The sequence below is a fragment of the Camelus ferus genome, chromosome 24, assembly GCF_009834535.1.
Source record: "Camelus ferus isolate YT-003-E chromosome 24, BCGSAC_Cfer_1.0, whole genome shotgun sequence".
Classification (NCBI taxonomy): Eukaryota; Metazoa; Chordata; class Mammalia; order Artiodactyla; family Camelidae; genus Camelus; species Camelus ferus.
Genome location: NC_045719.1, coordinates 20062426 through 20084208, shown reverse-complemented (window position 1 = coordinate 20084208; position 21783 = coordinate 20062426). Strand labels below are relative to the sequence as shown.

The 21783-nt window shown below is 39.8% G+C and overlaps 1 long non-coding RNA gene across 1 annotated transcript; it reads right to left on the bottom strand.

The window, feature by feature from the left end:
• Positions 1–5577: 5577 nt before the first annotated feature.
• On the bottom strand, positions 5578–21035 carry LOC116659594. Its single transcript, XR_004314943.1, has 3 exons — positions 21000–21035; positions 7245–7562; positions 5578–7135 (listed from the first exon to the last, which is right to left on the bottom strand). It is a non-coding gene; the product is annotated as an uncharacterized LOC116659594 (long non-coding RNA).
• Between the last annotated feature and the right edge of the window lie 748 nt (positions 21036–21783).

Sequence of the window (21783 nt, the reverse complement as noted above, 5' to 3'; positions counted from 1 at the left end):
AGGAGTCTCCAGACCAGGGGGAGACACACACATCGCCATGACCTGAGGTCAGCGCTCTGCTGAGGGAGCGCACAGTTCCTCCCGGAAAACAAGGGCAATATAACCAAACCCTGAGGTCAGGAACATCTTCCTCCATCCCAGCCCCCCCCCCTTACACCCTGAACAGGGCTTTATTCCTACAAACAGGCACTTGAAGACCTATGAACAGAGACAAAGACTGCCACACTGACGATGAGGAACCAGAAATACACACAGAGATGTCACTGTCCCTTTGGAGGCTAGAAGTATGCATTATAAACGCACACTCCAGGCAAATTCCCACAGGAAAGATAAACTGCTTACGAAGCTTTTCCAGATCTCAGTTTGGATATGATCGCAATCATCCCATCAAATTCTGGGAAGTCGCCTTCACTGTGTTGGAATTAATGATGCTCCTTTATTTGTATGTCCTCTGCGTGCCCTTACCTCACACATCCAGCTCTCTGTAAGGGCTCCAGATGCTGAAAGCCTTTTGCATGGCTGTCTGGATGTGTATCTGCGTAAGCTCCTGCATATACACGTGCATGTGTATGTGTGTGTGCACGCATGCATGCGTGGGTGTGAGGGCATATCCTCGTTAGCTCATGACCAGTTGGCTCTGACATGTGCCTTGAGCCTCTAAGCAGGGCTCATCCCAGAAGTCACCAGACCTGCTCTGCTTCAGACTCAGGCACTTCCAAAGATCATATAAAGTAGCTTGTGCCATGCCTTCCCTGTGAAGAATGATCTTCAGAAGGGAGAAAATGTCTCTATGAGACTGAGGACACCAGCATCCAAAGAGACCGAGGCCATGCATTCCCACTCTAAGCAGGCGGCCAGTCCCCATTCTTGGGAGAAATAAGTATTCTCTCCAGTACCCAGCAGCCGAGCGATTTTATCTAGTCCGTGCTATTCCTTTACTTTTCAGCTTAAGCTTGCATATGACCGCTCAGCCCTTGGACTCCCTAACCACGTGGGTGACAATAGTATTGTCACATATCCTACTAATGAGGTGGAGACCATGTATTTGACCACATCACTTGCTCCTACTGACAACTCCTGACTCAACTTTTGAAGAAACATCGGTAGAGAATTTGGGTGTATGTTGAGTGACGATGGCGACCAGAGGAAAGCCCCAGGTGCTGGTCCAGCCAGGCTACTTATGAGAGAAACTTCTTGCAGGCAGCATCGGTGTGCCTCCTGGACACACTCGCTTCTGACTTTTGCCCTCAAGGAGGTTTTCTCTTTCTCCGAATTTTAGGTAAGAGACAAAAGACAAGTGGGGACGCCTAGGAATTATTCTTTCCCTTAAATGTTGTGATTAGTCCTTGAGAAAGGAAATTCCAGGGGTCATTTATGCAGTCTCTCATTTCATATCTGTAAGCACATAGAAGGGTCTGGTAACCCATGATTTGAAAATGATATTGGTGCTATTGGTAGGTGAAGTGTAACATAAGATGGTAAGGATTCAGGGAAAATATGGGGAAAAAGGGAAATAAAAAGTTTGATGTACATATTAGAAATTCTCTGGGTTTTTTCTCTTAAAGGAAAAAGGAAACTTATCTTTAATCATACATAAAAGAAAAGAATGAAAAGAAACAAGATCCTTGGCCCAGTAGCGTCCTATCTCCAGCATCCACAGGGCTTTCTTAGAGGCTGTGGAGAAGATAATGTCACCGGAAAGGACCAGCAATGGGCTAATTTTTCACACATGCTTCAGAGTCCTGTAACCAGACAATGGCCAGAGCGACTGTGTGCAGAAGAAAGATTGGCAAATCACAAAAGCAGAGATTTCTCCTTTATTGCCTAAAAGCAGATTAAATTATCCTTACCTAATAAGCAGCCAGGAATTCTGCACCAATTGTCTGAGCCCTGATCAGTCTTTTCTCATGGTTGTGGTATATTTCAGTTTGATTTCAAAATCTAAATCTCTTTTGGTTACTGAGCAAAGCCAGGTGACTCTTCTAAACCCCTGCCCTGCAGCAAATGAGGGACCGTGCCCTCACTCAAGGCTCCTTTTTCATCCTATTCGCAGCAACTAAACTACCTCTTATTTGTATATTCTATCAGATCCTCCAGAATGCATGTCAATTCCTAGGTGTGTTTCTGTAAAATTCATCTCCCTAAAGATCTTCAAGTATGACTTCCAGTGACCATTAAACCCACCAATTGTTAATTTAAAATTTTTGGAAGTGAGACATTTAAAACGACAGTTCCTGTGGAGACAGATTCGCAACCCAAACTCGTTCTTGGAATGAAACACAGCATCTATCTTCCTGGAGTGATTCTATTTGTATTTTGTTGGAAGATGGAGGGAAATATGTTGATTCTTCATCACATCTTCTTATCTCCAAGAAGTTTTTCTGAGAAGTCAAAGGAGATGAAAGACTAACAAGAAATTTTTTTTCTTTAAATACATAAACCCAAGGAAAAGACACTGAATTTCATTTTGCAAGGGGTGCATTGGTTTGGGCAATGCAGTCACTGTCTTTTCTCCAGATTGGTTTACCTCTGCTGATGCTCAATTCAGTTACCATCACCTCTCAGCTGGACAGCATCCAGACCCTTCCCAATGGTCCCCTTGCTTCTGTTCTTGTCAATACCACCTTTTCTCCATAGCAGCTGTTAACGTATTCATGCCTGAACCTCACCAATAACTTCCTGTTCCCTTTAGAATGAAGTCTGACTCCATCTCTACGTGCTGGTGGCTTCCCAGGTCTCTTGGTGAGCCGCCCTCTGCCTTCTCTGTTATATTCAACTCTCTTGAGATTCGTTTGTTTTTTTTTTTCAAGTGAAACACTTTAATTCCATTCTTGTGCCTTTCACTTGCTATTCCTTCTGCCCGAGGTTAACCTTTCTGGCTTCTCAGTACCATGGAAGTTTTAGTTCAAAGGCTCTCTCTTCAGGGAAGCCTTCCTTGATTACCTACTTAAGTATTACGACCTGCGACATAATCCTGTGTACTGTGGCTGTAATCACGACCTGCAACATAATCCTGTGTACTGTGGCATTACAGCACTCAATGCTATTTGGAATTGGGAGCACAGGGAAAATGGTGACTACCCAATGGTATTATCCCTGTAGAGAGTTAATGGAATCTGATTTGAATTTCTACCATTGGATTATAACTGTATTCATTGAACTGTTAATCTTTGATACCCTGTCCACATCGAAGGTTGTTCCAATCACGTAATCCCATGGCCGAACACTGGGTTACTTGGAAAGATTTTAAGACACAATGTTTTCCCATAAAAAATTCTAGTATGCTGTCAAAGTGTATGGCTTGCACTAGGCAAAGAATAACATGATCGTGAGCCTACAATGGACCTTGCAAAATGCCATAAAAACTTGCCACTCCACTAATATGTGACCCTTATCGCTTGTAGCTTTTAAAATCAGATTCTTACCCAATGCAGCATGTCACCTTCATTAAAATAACAATTAACCCTATACACTGCCGGGTGGCGTTAGCATCTCTTACAAGAAAAGCACATGATTTCATTTCCTGCAAAATGAATTTAAAAGGTCAGGTAAATAACTTAACTATTTTCTTTCTATAGGTCACCATATGAGCTGGAAGAAAAACCGGCACAATTTAATTCACAGGAATGTAAGCCAACACCCTCATAAGGAAGATAAAGTTGGTAAAAATAGAAGCAGGGAAAATTTACCTGTAGAGCATCAGGTAAGAGGTGCAGAATTGGGTACCTACCAGAAGCCAGTTGGTGGATGTACATTCCAATCTGTCAATGGGAGAAAATTCAAACATGACCAGACTGGATGGGTTTATTCCACTGCTTTATTAAACTCAGACTTGCAGCCCTGGGTCATTTGCTTTTGCATTAATTATCTTATATTAATGCAATAACTTCATTACCACATAGAGCCATTATGATTGTCCAATTCACAAATAGGTGTTTCTGTTTTTTAATTTGATAATAAAACCATTTCAATTTGAAGATGTGATCATTAAGCTAACAGGTTCAACAATGATTAGGAACTCTTATGAATGGGATAAAAAGAAATATTTTATTGATAAACAGTTGACATAGGACTCCACTCTGTAATCTCATTTTTCTAAAAATGCATAGACAGGGAAGTGGCTCTATTTTTCAAGCTTCTACCTTCTTTGAAAACAAGTACTAGATAGCATGATTGAAAACTTGGATTCAAATGCAGAAATTGTCTTCTTTGTTGTCGTCATTGTAATATTTTATTTTATTTTATTTTATTTTATTTTATTTTATTTTATTTTATTGTTTTTATTGTTTTTTATTGAATTATAGTCAGTATGAAATTGTCTTCTTTTTGAAATGGGGAAATATGGAAATTGTCCTCCAATATAAATAGAAGTCTTCTAATGGCGAGATCCCTATGCTTCCTGCAGCAGGTGTCTGTTGTGGAAATCAGCTACACAATTTAGCATCTGACTGCAATTGTACAGAGGCATAGCATTTGTCTGAGCATAGCTTGATGAATGGAATTAAAATATTAATAAAATCATATTGTCAGGAAAAAAAAAAAAACCTTTGGGTTCATTCAGTGCAATTCCCCAGCTAGTGTGAAGTCCTTGTGTGACACAGATAAATATGGTCATTAAGTTCAGCTAGAGTATTTCCAGTGAAGTCACCATCGTCATGCCATTTTATGTAGCTCTGTGTAGTAGAAATTCTTCTGTACTGAGATTCTAATAGATTCCTTCTACTCTCCTTGAGACTACTCCCAATATATATATTCCTCTTCCACATGCACCCTCAAAATATTCTGAGACACCTTTTTTCAAGTATGCATCAATCATTCCACGTAAGACAGAGTTTTGGGGGAAGCATTTAGCTCCATGGTAAAACACGTGCCTAACACTCGTGAAGTCCTGGATTCAATCCCCAGTATCTTCATCAAAATAAATAAATGTATAAAGAAATAAATAAACCTAATTATTCCCCCTGCCTGTCCCTCACCCGCCCTCCCCCAAAAAAAGGCAGAGTTCCTAGTTGCTTACTTATTAAACTCGTTTCTAGTCCAACGTCTTGCCTGGATTCACTTTTGATGAGTTTAGTTTGTAACTAAAATGTGGTACCTAGAATTAAGTGTACTTCTTTGACCACGGTCTGTTTCTCTTCTGCTTTCAAGGCACTGTAATTCTATTAATGTGACTCAAATTTTTTTTAGTCTTTAAATAACCACATAGCTCATCGCTGGCTCATATTATCTTGCAGTCAGACTGTCTTTTATTATTTTCCCAATTATCTCATGTAAATTTTGCAAATCTCTTTGCTGGAATATGGTGATTTTTACTTGACTTAAAGTCTAAAGGAACCAAAATGTGTTTTGCTTTTCCATCCTGCCTCACAGAACTTCCTCTCATTTTTCCACACCTTACATTCATCGGCCATTTGGTTCCTTCATTGTGTTTATGTGATTTACTCTTGTTTATACACCCAAAATGTCCCTTCCAGATTCTCTGTCTTCCAGTCTTTACTGGACTTTTAAAGCTCATGTGTTTCCATCATGTCAGATTTTTTGATCAGGCGAGCCCACAGTGTTCTCACTGTCCCCCAAACTTTCACAGCAAAAACAGTCAAATTCCTTTGAGATTAATCACACGAAGTTCTATATTATAATGGAGCTTTTCACAAATACATACTCTGGCAACCCAACTAGAACATGAAGTGTTTGAAGGAAGGGATCTTATATTTTGGATTTTTCTAAACACACTCTATTACAGAATCAAGCACACAAAAACCACTCAATGTACGCCTGATAAATGGTAACAAAAATTACCAAGATTTGTCTACCACTGTGGTTAGGAGAACACTAAATTTGGCTCTTCACCTTGAAGGGGTATCGGCATAGATTTCTGAGACCTCCCTTCCTTTTGGGATAATTTAGTCTTCAGCTTCAGAGTTTGACTGCAAAGGCATCACACAGGGACACAGAGTGGCTCTACGCATTGTTTCTGGATTGTCTACTCTACTCATTTTCAAAAATGCAACGTTGTTTGTTGAGCCTTGTTTAGATTTCGTCCCTTGGTACATTTATTCCTTTTAACGTGTTTCGATGTAGGAATGTGCTTTGCATAATGTATTTCTGGGTGGGCTCTAGGCATCATCCTCTCTTTAATGAGGGCTCCAAGTCTTTACCTAATCTGGGGTGTGATCTGCTCCAAGAAGCGCGAAGATAGACCCAAATGGGAGTCTCTGGGTGTCCATGTGTATAACATTTATTCACAAAGTCATTACTGGGATTGCTTCCATTTTGTAGGTTAGGAAAGTGAATCTTAGACAAGTTAAGTGAATTCCCCCAACGTCACACAGGACTTATGGGGTGAAGTCAAAATTTTCATTCTTGTTGTATTACTCCACATTTCACCGCTCAGCTACATGGTCAAGAGTTGAAAGACAGAGAAGGGGAGAAAGTTTAAAAATGAATTGATTAATAGACATAATTAAACCCTAGTGTGTGTTTTGTAGACATACATATTAATTTCTAAGAACCTTGAAAGAATCAGATGTGATCCCAGCACGGTGCCTGTACTGGCTTAGTCATAGTCATTCAAAGTGTGGGTTTACAAACTGGGGTGTTCATGGCCAATTAATTAGATTCTTTTTGACATTACCAGTGATTATTCTGGTAACCCACAGATGCATTTGGATGGATGCAGAAAGTATAATGATGAGTCTTGTATATGTGATTCTGGGTAGGAAAATGACGGTGTGATTCTGGGCACACATTCCTAGCATTTTCCATACACCACTTCCTAATCCTTTGTTTCAAAGCAGCAACATCCTGGTCCTGGATTGGCTGTAACTTTACTTACAGTACACGTGTTGGGTGGTGGAAAGAGTGGAAATATTTTCCAGTCTCTTTTATTTTTATTTGGACCTGGGGCGATAATGTTTTATGTTGACTGATTTTGAGTTTCAGCATTTCAACTAATTAAGACCAAAAGAGTCGACCATTTTTCTTGGCTTTGCATTTGAAGGCAGTTTCTTGAAAACCTGGCTCAAATCCAAGGCAGGCTTCCCTCTCCCCAGGGGTAGGGTTTTAGCACCACAGTCTTCCACAGCAACTCCAAAGTGAACCGATAAATCTCAGCAAATTCACCAGGTTTCACATTCTATTAGCAAAGCAGAACAAAGGAACAACAGAATTAGAGAAAAATGATGTGACCGAGTGCCACGAAGAAGGTTCATTAGAAATGAAAGACACATCTCTGCAACATTTACCTGAAAAACACTTGCATCCTCATAGCAAGGTCTGTTCTGGATTCAGTGACGGATTTGTGGGGGAGTCACAATGACACGCGTGAAATGTCAGTCTTTGTTCACGGAAGCCGCCACCCAAACCACCTGAATTTTAAGTCTCTTTCTTTTTGAAATACATTTTTCTTCTCTCTTTCTCTGAACAGTCATCAAGAGGCTTAATTAATGAATTAGTGCTTGCAAAAATCTTTGATATTCCGAGATGAAAGGTTTTGCACCAGGGAAGGCGTCAGTACCGGCGGTAAAATGTCCTCTTGATGACAGAGTGCAGGAAGCGTTCGGCTGGAATACATTTGACAACTGCAGTTAAAGAAGTTTGATCCTGCTTTCCTGCTCTGTTTTTACCATGTATGTTTTTCCGGGGGATATGAGGCTAATAGGAAAGGTAAATTCTCATTGGCCAGAAATCGTTGGTATATGTACACACACACACACACACACACACACACACACACACACACATTCCCCAGTGGTTAAGGCAGGTGGAAAGTTTATGGGCAGCCTCTTTCTGGGGCAATAAAAGCTTCTTTTATTTCAAATTCTCTTTTTACACCAGTTGCTATTACTCTGAAAAGCTCCTGGCATTTGGAAGGCAATAAGCAGGGCATAAAATCCATTCTTTCTTGAACAGGTCCCATTCCTAGGACTGCTTTTAAACTGACTAGTTTACAGCAAAGAAACAGACAGCTGGTCTCCTGCAAAGGCTCTCAGGAAAAGCAGAGGACCCGAGAACTGCTAACTAGCTGAGTGATAACTTACTGACTGGATCTGCGACTCTTTCCTTACATGACTGAATTTATTTGGATCTGAAATATGATTGAATTGATAGAGGCTGTGGATAGACGAAATGACTTTGAAGTTCCCATTTTCTGCAGAATCAGAATTCTTACTTACCTTGGCCTCACACAAAGTTTTTCTTTTGAGAAAAATCCTGACTTTAGCTCCCTCTTAAGTTGGGGTATGGGTGGGAGGGAATGTAGAGTTAGGGTAGACATTTAATGGCTTCACAGGGTTATTAATTCTGTGCTCTACCTGATAATATGAAGGTCTGCCTGACATCCTTGTAGTGTCAAAACCAAACCAAAGCATATCTCACTGGGCATCCAAGTGTCTATGACAGGTACCAGGGCATGCCCACCTTGCACCTGCCTCTCCCTTCTCCCTTGCTTAGAGGAAATGACAATCCTTATCTCTAAGGGAGGCTGGACCAGTGAAGCTGACCTTACTGATCTGAGCCTGACATGGAGTAAAATTCTGGCCCAGGAGATATGTATAGAAGCCAACTCTGGGGATTCTGAAGAGGATATTATGGATGTTAATTACAAGCTGATAACAGATCCAGGTGTTGTATTCACAAGAGCAATTTCAGAACCACAGTGAAAAATATCTAAGAATAGAAGGAACTCCTGGGTCTGAGATCATTTGGAAAGTGGGTGTGAATTTGGATTGATTGCCTAGTTGTACCTTAAATCCGGCCCTGTTCGCACCTTTTGAATCATAACAGTACAAAACTACCTGTGGAACGTTGTGGCAGAGTTACCGTCAATTGATCGGTGGAAGGTGTGATGTTAGTAAATACCTAAAAGAAAATTATATTAAATTTGTGGAGCAACTGCTCCAGGAGGCAGGAGTCTATCCCTTGCATTCTTCCGCGGGCTTTTGCGCAAGAGTAATAAAATTTACCTGCCATTACTCAGTTTGCAAACATACCAAGGCAGCCTCTGACTCCATTCTTCTGGGCAGAGGAATTGAGAAACGTGGTATCCAGACGGTTAGAGGCAAATCTGCTATGGAAGTTCAGGGGAGGGGATTGAGGGCAAAGGGTATTTGCCTTTTCGAGAGGGATTTAAGTTACATTTCAACAGATCATCAGTGAAGGAATTGCCAGGAAATTAACCAATAGAGCTGCCTGCACAGGGCACAGGATATGTGGCTAAAAGGACATGGCTGAGGTATCTTGGATCTGGGGAGAGAAAGGCTCCTTGTTCTCACTCTAGAGTTGGTGATTGGCCCAAGACCATGGTTTCTTGGTGCTTTCTGTCGCCATCTGTAATCTGAAAATGTAACGTGGGCTGGTTATCTTTCTGTTAACTTAAATTGCTTCCTGCAGTATTACTCCCGATGATTGCACGTCTGGCTCTGCTGCAGGTAATTTCTGCGCTAACGGATCGGCAGTTTGCTAGCTTTAAAATATGTGTCCAATCCCTCAAAAGCTTTTTATAAACCCACAAAACAAAAGGGCTGGTTATGGACAAAGTCATATGGAGACAATTTCATTATGAACATTCAATAGACACTCTATCTATGGCTGTATGGTCCACGGCTTACGTTGTTTAACTCAAGAGATTTTAATTTTGGACTGTACCTCAAGGTAGAGAATTATCTAGGCAGGCTTGGAGTTAATCCTCTACAGTTGTTAACTGGAGGTAGAGAAGGGCCAGATTCCCTAAGTCAATGTCCTGTTGATGGGACAGATTCTTGGAAAATTCCGAAGTCTTACATTTGGAAGGATGTCAACCTTTTGGGCTTCCACATTCCCTTTTCACTAGAAATGGAACTGTCCATCCATGAAAGCTAAACTGTGGCTTGTTTCAAAGTCCTTGGGTGCATGGTTGGTTTGAGTGGAGGGAGGAATTGGTTCAGGAAATAGATGGTACCTGCCTCCTACAGCACGGTCACAATGTCATCTGTCCAGACAGCAATAAGCCAAGGAAGGTTTGCTATTTCTAAGGTCAAATGTAGGGCAAAATGGTAGTTCCCCCAGTTTATTATGCTTAGCAATCTGTTAGAATTTGAAGTACGATATTTATGTATTTTAAACCAAGCCTCTGGTCACGGGCATTAGCCCTCAACTAGTTTATCAACACATCACAATTCTGAAGTTGGCAAAGTTGTCGTTCCATTCCAGTCACCAAGGTGTGTCCTTTTTTAACTCACAGCTCTTTCCTGTTTCAGTAGTTGTGTGACATTTTACTCTCTCCAGCCCATTCCCTCCCTTTGCCGTATTTCCCCCCATTTCTTTATTTACACTCAATTTTCTGGGGCTGATAAAAGATCAAGCAGCACGTCTGTCCTGGGGAGCCCACATGTTAAAGGAGGGGATGCTCAGGCCTCGAGAAGAGGAGAGGAGTTTACGAGAGAGAGTCTCAGTGTCCCTGAAATCACATTTCAGAGGAGTTCATAAACTTGGTACAAAATTTGCTTCTTCAGTTCAGGGTGTGTTTACCTGCTTTGGGTTCATAACTTTTATCTCCTGTCTCATTATCAATGCGTTCTGATCCTCCTCAGCCAAGAAAGTAAATTTATCTCGCAGTATGAAGATGGGGAAACACGTGCCCTCAAGATGATTGTTGCAAAAACGAGCCGCCTCCTGCCAATTTCCTCAAGACCTAGACCAAGTGTTTAATTTGAAATTTTATGAGGATCTGTGTATTTGGGGTCCAGATCATAGAGAGAAGCTGGAGATTCTATCTCACTGTAGTCTGTGTTCACAACGAAGTCACCTACTTTTTTCTCCTCTTAGACATGCACAGTTAACTCAACCATCAGCTTTTGTTTTTTTCCAAGTACAATAATTATTAACTCACTACTTTTTCTATTCCTTGCTAAATTTCAGATTTCCTGTTAGAGGCCTACACAGTCTCCTAGCAAAATCGGTGCTTCAAAGATGAGTGATTATCGAAGGTTTCAGATATTATCCTTATAATAATTAAATAAGTAAACTTTCAAAGAACCACAATGGACTTTATGAAACTACTTTGGCTTATAAATTTTGCAGTCTACAATGTTACCTAAGATACCTTGCATTTGAAATACAATTTTTTTTTTTTGTATTTTTTGTATTTGAAAGACAATGTATTTGAAATACAATGTTACCTAAGGAACTAATAAACCCGGAGTCATGATGAGAAAAAAAAAAAAAAAAAAAGGAACATTGTATTTGAAAACCAGATTTTCATTATTTCTGAATGCCTTTCTCTCTCTCTCTCTCTCTCTCTCTCACACACACACACACAGTTACTCACAGCCACAAACACCTTTTATGAAAGTAATATACAAATTCTTACTAAATTTAAGTAATTAACATAAACTTACTTTTATTTGCTTTTTATCTTTCAGAAGTCACTCTTCACTTAAAACGTGACTTTAAGTCGGCACAGTAAACCTGAATGAACAAGGCTTCTGACAATACCCATCAAATAAAGTCAATTGAATTTTAATTTCCTCAACAGACCTCGAGTTTTGAGCTTGGAATTTCTTGACTTGAAGCTAAGATTAGTTCTGGTTTTAACAGAATTAGTCTCCTTATAACTATTCCAATGAAGATATTTTGGACAAATCTTAGGACAGGCCATCAGTCAGAATGAAAGTTTAAATGTATTGCTTGAAAGACATATCTCAGTATCAGTAATTGGCGTATAATCTGGAATAAGAGCGATGACTTGTGGATGCATGTAAACAGGTGTATCTTTTATCTTATTACCCCTATTTTACTTAGGACCTTAGGGGAACTAGAAATAACTGATATTTCCTCGCAATATTTATAACAACTACCATCATATCTATAGAACAAATCATCTTCAAAACAGTCTGTGATGAACGTACTCCCGCCGCATTGCGGTGAACAATGAGCCACGGTATAGTTTCTGTAAAACACACAGTAACGTTTCAGGTTGTGTTAGTTAAACGTGGATATTGGGCGACTTATTCATTCAAGGTCACTGCAGAATGTTGAGGACTTCACGCACTGTCAGACCAGTCAGGTCCAAGGAAGCAGACCGGTTACTGCAGCTCATTCCTTTGTGTTAGGTTAGTATTTTGAATTTATCTCCAATGGAGGCATGTTTTCACTATGTGGAGACCCAGAGACAGAGGAGCTAGAGATAGGGGTCTGAAAATGGGCAGAGAACAAATCATGGGGGACCCAGCTTGTCATGTAAAGTAGTGGGAGGTTCATTTTGATGGCAGTGGTGACGGCTTGACCAGTTGCAAGGAAAGGGTTCCATGGTGAGTCACTGGGAAGTGATGAGCTTGGATGCAAGAAATGAAATGGTACTGGGTTAGAAAAGGGTTTGTGAGGATGGAGAGGAAGAGGAGGGCCCTAGAGGTGATTAAGAGGAGCTTAGGGATTAATAGGAGAGTCTGGGTAACATATAATTTAATGTCCAAACCAAGACACTTTTGAGGATGCATGGAGTCTGCACCACTAATAACCATGGCAGACTGATAGGTATAAACCAGGACTGCCCTGGGCCACCAAGAGTATATGCTCACCTTGAGGACAGTATAGAGGTCACACCTAGAGGTCCCTGCCAGCCCCCAAAACCAGGAAACTAGGAGAAAGCAGTCTTGACAATGCTGTTCAGGAAGACGAGAAGGCTGAGGACAACACGATGCATTGATATTCACTGGAGGTTTTGCATTTTAAAAGACTCTATTTGAAGAACTATAATGCTTTAACTCCAAATAATCACTTTCTAATGTTTGCCTGGGCCTCAACCCAGATTCATTAAATCACAGCTCTTAGGTGAGGAGCCTGTATATTAATATTTTAAAAACTTTTCCCAGATGTTTCTGACACGGAGCGAGTGTTAGGAACCACTGGATGAGCATACAGCCTTCTTGGGAGAATCGCTCATTTCCTAAATTTCTTTGTACCCCTGTAAGTTCTTAATGCATCACCTTATATTTAGTAGATGCTCAGTATTTATTGCCATTTTTTTGGTAAGCCAGGGACTGAGTCCCTTTGAATGAATAAGTAAGACTCATTTGTAATTGGCATATTAATCATGTGTATGCAAATGCACGGTGCTAGGATATTTGAAAAAAAATTTCTTTTAAGTGGCTAAACAGAACTTTATATAATTTATTTACACGTTTAATTTATTTTGCAAACTCTTTTTCACTGATAGTACAAAGGCAGACTTCAGCCCCACCACCATCTGAATTATCACCGTGTACATATTGGTGGGAGTTCAAATTAATGAGTTTCGCAGAACAGATTGTTGAGCTGTCAAGACTGAAACACTGATAGTGGTAAAGCAGGGCTTTTTAATCTCAGGGAACAAATGAAATTTTCTTAGATGGTAGCTGATCTACAAGACATTTGTATTTCATACTGCTAATAAATGTTCATTAAAACATGTTTCATTATTAATTATGCAGACTAGCATTCAGAGCGCCAGTAAATTGTATTCCTATTATAATAAACATACTTAATTACCTAAGTTAGATAGTAAAGCTTATTTTTGTAAAGCCGTTTGATCAGGTGTGTCAGATGGTTTAAGAAAACCGCAGAAGCAGACCTCATAATGCATGAAGATTGTTTAAACTGCTAGAGTGTAGATCACTATTGCATGATAACTAATCTCAAATTTGCAATTATCACTTTTTTTATTTCCCTTTATCTAGCCTTCGTCTTAAAGCATGGTTACACTGGCCACTGGTATTAAATAAAAGATAGACATCATTCATTTTGTGTCGTGCCAATGCATCAGCTGGTTATCTGTGGTTAGATCTTGGCCACACGTTATTAAACCCTGGTAAATCATCTCTGCCCAGAATGGGAATGACATCAGGGCATGGGACGCGACCTCTTTTGAGAAACAGACTCTTGAGGTGGAAACAGCTGTAGAGCTAATAAACTTGAGGTTTACTATCTACATCACAGTTTTGTGCAGGGGGTGTCTCATCAGTTCTGAGCTAGAGGAAAATGAATCTCCATGAGGTCAATTGAGTGGCCCCAAATTACTCTGCAAAATTAGGCAAATCGATGGGGACAAAATCAGCAGAGGGAGGCAGCATGATGTTCTGTGCTTGGGAGATTCAGGAAGACAAGGAATTAACCTCACCTCTGCCACCTACAATCCGTGACAATGGCCAAATGACTCCACCTCGGGGACTCAGTTTTCTTATCCATCAAATGGGCACTTCCTACCTGCCTCCCTGTCTTGTGGTCAGCAAAAGACCCATTACAGCGTCTGGCACCCAAGAAGCCTCAAAATGTGTTAATTCCCTCACTTTCCCCTAAAAACTACATTTTGCAGCTTGTGATCCTGTCTGCTTCCCCCTGGATCTCAGCTGCCACTCCTTGAGTTCACTGAGGTCATGTTCTAGGTTTATTCGTTCCTGAATGGCAGTCCAAAGAGTGAGTTCTACTGGCCATGTTTTGGAATATTGAAAACAGCTGCCTAGTGAGACAGGATATCGCCTGCCTCAGAGGGGGTTCTCAGGATGACCTCACCCACTTCTGAGAATATCAGAACAGAGGCTCATACATAAGTGGAAACTTTGAACTAGATGGGTTCCAACTCCCCTTCAAAACTGAGATTCCATGATAACGTTTCCTTGACATCCAGAGTAAGAAGAGAATGCTGATAAAATTCTGCTCCGCTCAACGACATCTCCTTGAGGACCAGAAGGATGTCTTAACTCACCTGGCATTTCCCGTGGCTATAATCAAGCCAGACACACCCACTCTGAGATGGAGCAAAATGTTTTTTAACTTTTACAACTGAGGAGACTCTGAGCCCCGAAGAGGTGGAGCGACTTGTTGCTACAAACTTGCCGGCAGAACATGGAATCCTGACTTCATGCTCGTAAAACCCAAGAGCAATGTTGGGTTACCTGTGCTCTGGGGGAGCATGTCAGTATTTAAGTTGCTGTCTCTTTGAGCCTGGTTTTATCTGGTCCTCAGTGCTTCATTCCTTGCATCTGTTAGAGGAAGTTGACAGAGTGCTCGTGTACGAGAGGGTCTTGAACGGCTCGGTTGACCTTCCTGAGAAGTGACACGTAGGTATCTTCCTTTGTTTTAACTTATTTATGTATTTTAGGTCAAACTTATTTTCCGCACTTCATTGTGGTTTGCTGAGACATCGAATGATGGTTTCTCTCTCTCTTGAAATGATATAAATAAGGTGACATAAAAATAAGCAAGGAAAGTATCTTCTTTTAATAAAGCTACATGACCTTTACCAAAATGCTATGTTGAGTTTCTGTACCATAAACAAAAGTATGTTTGGCCATGGACTTTGAGATGTCTTTTTTTTTTTTTTTTTTTCCTATTTTTCTGGTTTTGCTCCAGGGAGGAGGCACTCCCATCCTTAAGCCTGGGCTGTGAGTGGCTTGCTTCAGATGCAGTAGAAATAATTAGCAGGGATAAGTATTCAACAAGAGAATTAGGCACTCATATGAGTAAGAATGACACCGGCAGTGACATGATAAAAATGATACAGACCATTAAATCGTGGACATCAGGGCATAAACTGACCACCAGCTGAGGTCAGAAAGAAATCTCCCCTCCTGGTATAATACTGTACAATGAAGCAAATTTAGAGGCTTTATGCCTGATTTTAGAACATTTGTTATCATCTATCCTCAAAAAACAAACTCCTGATTCTTAACTGTTCTTCTCAGCATTTCCAATGACCTTAATCATTCAAGGTTGGCACTGAAATCCACATTGTCCTCGTATCCAGGGACAACCTCAAACTCGCCCCAGGGGTTTCCTGTCTTGGTCACTCCAGCGAGAGGCTGTGTGGAGCTTTCCACACCTGCTATGGTCAGTAAAACTCACTGAGGCTGTGGGCGGCCAAAGCCTGATGTGCAAGCTTGTGGTAAGGATTGGTGTCAGTTTCAAAAGTGAACTCAAATTTGCCTTTATTTCTTCCTTTGTTCATAAGGCCTACAATATAGTTACTAAAACATTAATGTGTTAATTATATAATAATGACCTATTGTGTGACATACATTGTTCTAGGTGTTACAAATATAGCAGTGAATAGCATAAATGCACCATTTTCCTGACAGAGAAGACAGACGAAAGGTAATCCAAACCGTCCAAACAAAAACTGGCAGAAATGAATGGAGAAACGGACAATTTGATAGTAATGGCTTTCCATAATGGATAGGATAAGTAGGCAGAAAGTCAAAGAAATAGAAGGTTTGAGCCACCCGGTAGCTGACCAGACCTCACAGACGTCTCCGAGCACTGCCCACGACAGCAGAGTATCCTTAAGGGCACCTGACACGTCCACCAGGTTAGACCACGTGCTGAGCCACAGGGTAGACCTGAATATATTTTCGAGGATGGAAATAAGTATGTTCTCTGACCACAAAGGAATACAATTAGAAACCAACAACAGAAAGAAATATGGGAAACTCAAAAAGATGTGAAAAATTAAACTACACATTCCTAAGCAACTTGTGGTCAAAGGAAAAAAAAATGCATTAGGTAAGATTTTTAAATGAATGAAAATGAAGACACAAAACCCCAGCTAAAGCAGCACACCCAAGGAAATATCTAGCTGTAAATGCCAGGAGCAAAAAAGAAGAAAGAGTCAAATAAATAACCTATCTTTCTACCTTATGACCTGAAAAACAGAGCAAAATAAAACAAAATAAACAAACAAAACCAAAATGAGCCTGAAGGAAGAAGATTGAAGGAAACAGTAACACTTAGAATGGATATTAATAAGACAGAACAGAAAAACAACAGAAAAAAAGAACGAATGGAACGAAGTGTGGGTTCTTTGAAAAGATCAACAAAATTGACAAACCTTTAGCTTGATTGATTGAAGAAAAAACAGAAAAAGATTCAAATTACTAGAACTGGAAACGAAAAAGGACATATTACTACTAAGTTTACAGAAAATTAAAAAGTCCTATTTATAAAGTGATATACACTATTTTATGCTAATAAATTAGACAACACAGTTGAAATACACAAATTCTTAGAAAAACACAAACTCCTGAGATGGACTCAAGAAGAAACAGGCAGCTCAATAATATGTAAAGAAATGAATTAGACTATCCAGAGAGGAATGCCCACACCCAGGTACTTCGCAGATAAATTCTACCCAACATTTAAGAAGAATTAATAATAATTCTTCAAGACTTCTTTCAAAAAATAAGAGTAGAGAAAACATTTCCCGATTGATTCTATGAAGCCGGTTTAATCATGATAGGAAACCAGACAGACATCACAAAAAAATGAAACTCCAGTCTGATATTTCTTTTTTCTTCTGACTTCTTTTTTTTAAATTAATTTTTATTTTTATACAATTTTAAAAGGTTACTTTTCATTTCAGTCCGATATTTCTTAAGAGTAAGGACTCCGAAGTCTTTAACGAAATATTACCAAACTGAGACCAGTAACACTGTGAAAGAATTATACACCATGTCCACATGAAATTTATCACAGGAATGCAGAGTTGATTCAACATCAGAAAATACACTAATGTAATATATCACATCCCAAAAAAATGTTTTAACATGATTGCATCAACAGATGTGGAAAAAGCATCGACAAAGTCCAACAAACTTTTACAATAAGAACATGCAACAAAGTAGAAATAGAAGGAAACTTCCTCAAACTGATAAAGGAGATTTAAAAAAAAATCCAGAAAGAAAAGCACAGAGAATTTTCCTTTTTTCTTTCCAATCTGGATGACTTTATTCATATTTCTTATGCAATTGCCATAGCTAGAACTTCTGGCATGATGTTGAATTGATGTGATGAGAACAAAGAAAGTTGTACATTCCTGATCTTAGGGAGAAAGCATTCAGACTTTCATCATTGAGTATAATGTGATCTGGATTTTTTTAATCTCCTTGACTTTGTCAATGCTTTTTCCACATCTGCTGATACAATCATAATCCACTCTTTAGAACTCCAAAACATGGTTGAAAGAATGTAAAAAATGCAAGAAAATCCCATACGCATAGGTCAGAAGACTTAATGTTGTTAAGGTAGCAATACTCCTGAAATTAATGTACAGATTCAATGTAACTCCTATCAGAAATCCCACCTGGCTTCTTTGTAGAAATTGACAAGCTGATTTTAAAATTCATGTGGAATTGCAGTGGTCCCAGAATGGCCAAAAATACTCTTGAAAAAGAACAGGACTGGAGAATTCACACTTCTTGATTTTAAAACTTACTACAAAACAACGGTAATCAAGACAGTGTGGAACAGCATAAAAATGGACACATAGATCAATGGAATATAACTGAGTTCAGATATAAACCCATGTCTATGGTCAACCGATTTTCAACAGGGATACCAAGATCGTTCAATGGGGGAATAAATAGTCTTGTCTACAAATGGTTCTGGATTAAATAAATAGCCCCATGTGAAAGAATCAAGTTGAAACCCTCACACCATATGCAAAAATTAACTCAAAATGGATCGAAGACTGAAGTGTTAAGTACTGAACTGTAAAATTCTCAGAAGATAACATATGTTGAAAATAGGCAATTCTATCTAGACGAAGTAGGTTAGTGGTTGCTTAGGGCTGGAAAGGGGAGACTGGGGAAACATAAGGGTGATAGCTGAAGGGTACAGGTGTTCTTCTGAAGATGCAGAAAATGTTACAAAATTGATTTTGGTAATGGTTTTGCATACTGTGAATACACAAAGAACCATCAAATTGCACATTTTAAATGGATTAATTGTATGGTACGTGAATTGATCCTCAATGAAGCAGCGTTGCTTTTAAAGCCAACACATAAACAAAGAGCATGTCAGATAGGGCTGAGATTTAGGGAGAGACGGTGATGGAGAGAGACTGCTACTCCAGACACGGGGCACGGGGACGACTTGCTCTTATGAGGTTCCATCGAATGAGGCCCTATGTTTAATTTATGTTGGCGCCGCACTCTCATAACATTCAATACGGGAAGATCTCTTCTCATTCTTTGTGACAAGTGTGGTAATCGGCTCCACTGAGAAATTCATAGAAGTGAGAGAAAAGGAGAGTTAAGAGTTCTCTTCCAATAATTAAAGATTATCCATAATGCTCATTATAATAAAAGCATAATTCTGATTTATACTGTCAGCCCATCTCCTCCACTTCCTGCTTTCCCTCATTTTTCCCCCTTTTTCCTTTTGCTTCTCCCTTCCTCCTTTATAAACTCCTTCCCACTCTCTTTCTCTTTGTCTGCTTCTCCCCTGTGACCTCTTGTCCCTTTCTTCTCTTCTGTTTCACTTTATTTTCGGCATCAAAGAGAAGTGAAAAGGATACACATTCAGTACCAGAAGCCAAAAGTACTTAGTTAATTTAATTATATGTTTTTGTTTTTGTTTTATGGAAAAACAAAAAGGTAATTTGGTGACTCAAATGATCTAGACCATGTCTTGTCTGCTTGCTCACTATTTAAAATACATTCTTAGTTATCCAGAGTCACAATCCAGGGTTGCTGAGCCTCAGAGCTCGTGACATTTTATGCTGGATGACTTCACGTTGAAAGGAGCTGCCCTGTACCTCCTAGGACGTTAAACCACATTCCTGACCTCTGTGCGCAGGATGCCGGGGCCACGCCCACTCTCAGCCTCAACAGTCAATGTCTGGATATTGACAAATATCTCCTGAAGGCAAAATCAGCCCTTGTTGAGAACCACTGTAAACCAGGCTTGCAAGAAAAGCCCTTTCCTTGATTGGTTTACATTGCTTCTTTGTTATGTCCTTTCTCTGTCCTAAAAAGTAGGTTTTGGAAAACACTAAGCTGCAGAGAGAGCCAGGAAGGTGGCGTATTGCTCACTTAATCCCCGTGACAGGGATCCAGTGACCTTCTGAACAGGAGTGGAAATTGTCATTTCAACATTTGACCATATTCCATATGTGATGATTATGTTCTATTATCTTTGGCTTTCTTCCTGAAAATTCAACAGGATACTTTTTTTTTTTTTTTTGGCCATTGCTTCTCAGCAACCAACATATTTTTAACACATTAAGTAGCTTCTTGTTTGATTATAGAAGGAGCTGAGATTCAACATTTGAAGGAACTGACACAATTCTGGGCAGAATCTAGCAAGAGTCAATTTTGCTTAGATTTGTTGACTATAAAAGCAGCAATGGTTTACCTAAAGATGATTTACAGAGGAGCTCATTGCCCTCTCCAGGACTTTATCCTTTTTCTGGTTGTCAATGGTATTGGCTTTTCCACCCACGGTACTCCAATCATCAGGTCAATAAACACTTATCGTGTGCCTACTGTGTACAAAGCACGACATTAAGCACCAACATTTTCCAAAAAAAAAAAAAAAAAGAAAGAAAGAAAAGAAAGACAGATTCAGAACAAACACAAGACAGTAGGAAGAGTCGAGGTCACACGCCCCACCTGCCCTGGTCCAAAGATTGGAAGAGATCTCATTTGTCAGCTATCCCTCACAATTCATCACACTCTATTTGAGTCAAGTCTTTAAAACAGTCCCTAAGCATCCAGTTTATCAAAGAAAACACTACCCCGAGGAAAGTATTGTCACCAAGGTATCCCATTTCACCCTTCAGATCGTTTTAACTGTTAGAAAGCTCTTTCTCGTATGAGTTCTGCCTGGGAAATGTTCAACCTTTATTCATACTGGACCTCATAGCATAAGTCAGATCTTCATATAAATAAGTTTAAACATACTGGAACACAATTGTAGTAACCCCACTCCAAACTTATTTATAGGTTAAAATCTTGCCTAACCCCAGCTGTTTGTCAATGACATGCCTTAGCTACTGACATGTCAGCTCTCATTCAAAGATCACGGTAAGTCTCTGAATGCTGAGTGTTTAAATTCGAATGCAAGACTACATTTATTATTTGACAGCAAATGACTCTGTGTTCCTTGACACAACAAGGTAACAAAGCATCTTGCTGGGGGGGGGGACTCACTTTCGTAAAGTTAGCACAGGAAATTCCTCACCCACAAAAAGAATATAAATCAGAACTTACAGAGAGGCAAATCACAGGGTTTTCTGGGAGCCCCACAGCTCTTCAATAAGACTAAATCATCCCTGAGACAGGGGCGAAGTCCAGCCCCTGCCATCGGCAGGCACTTCTGCCAGGGCTGGCTATCCCTGAGTGCAGCTGTCGAGCTGGGGAAGCAAAATCTGCCCTTTGGGTTTGGAGTCGGGAAAGATCAAATGAGGATATTTCCAACATTTTTTTTTCTTTTGAATTAAAATGCACGGTTTCAGCCATATTTCAATTATCAGCTTGACATTACTCTTTAAGCAAAGGACTAGAGTTAACAAGAGAGCTACTACATTTCGAATACATTGATTTTCTGCTTGGTGTAAACTCTAAATAGCCGATTAGAAAGCTGTGAATCAGACGGACTCAGTGTACCTAACACATCCAGCGATATATTACAAACTGGAAACATTCGGATCTTTGAAGGTGAAGTGAATTAAAAGCCCATGATTGTTACAACTTCAATATATAAATAGGAACGACATACTAGCTCTTATCTGGCAATTTAAAAAATAGTCCACATTTTGTTATGCACGTCAACCTAATGCATAAAACTACTGGGCTTAAAGGTATAAAGAAATACAGATTTATTTTTCAAAAATGACTGTGAAATGAAATGAATTCTTAATTGAACAGTTTCCAGGTACAGAATGTACTGAGGTTGCCTTCCATTATTTTCCTAAGCTGCGGGATATTTCTGCCGCTGTATCTCTCACTTCTATCTTGGTGTGACACTCGGGTTGTCCGCGTTTAGCCTGGGACC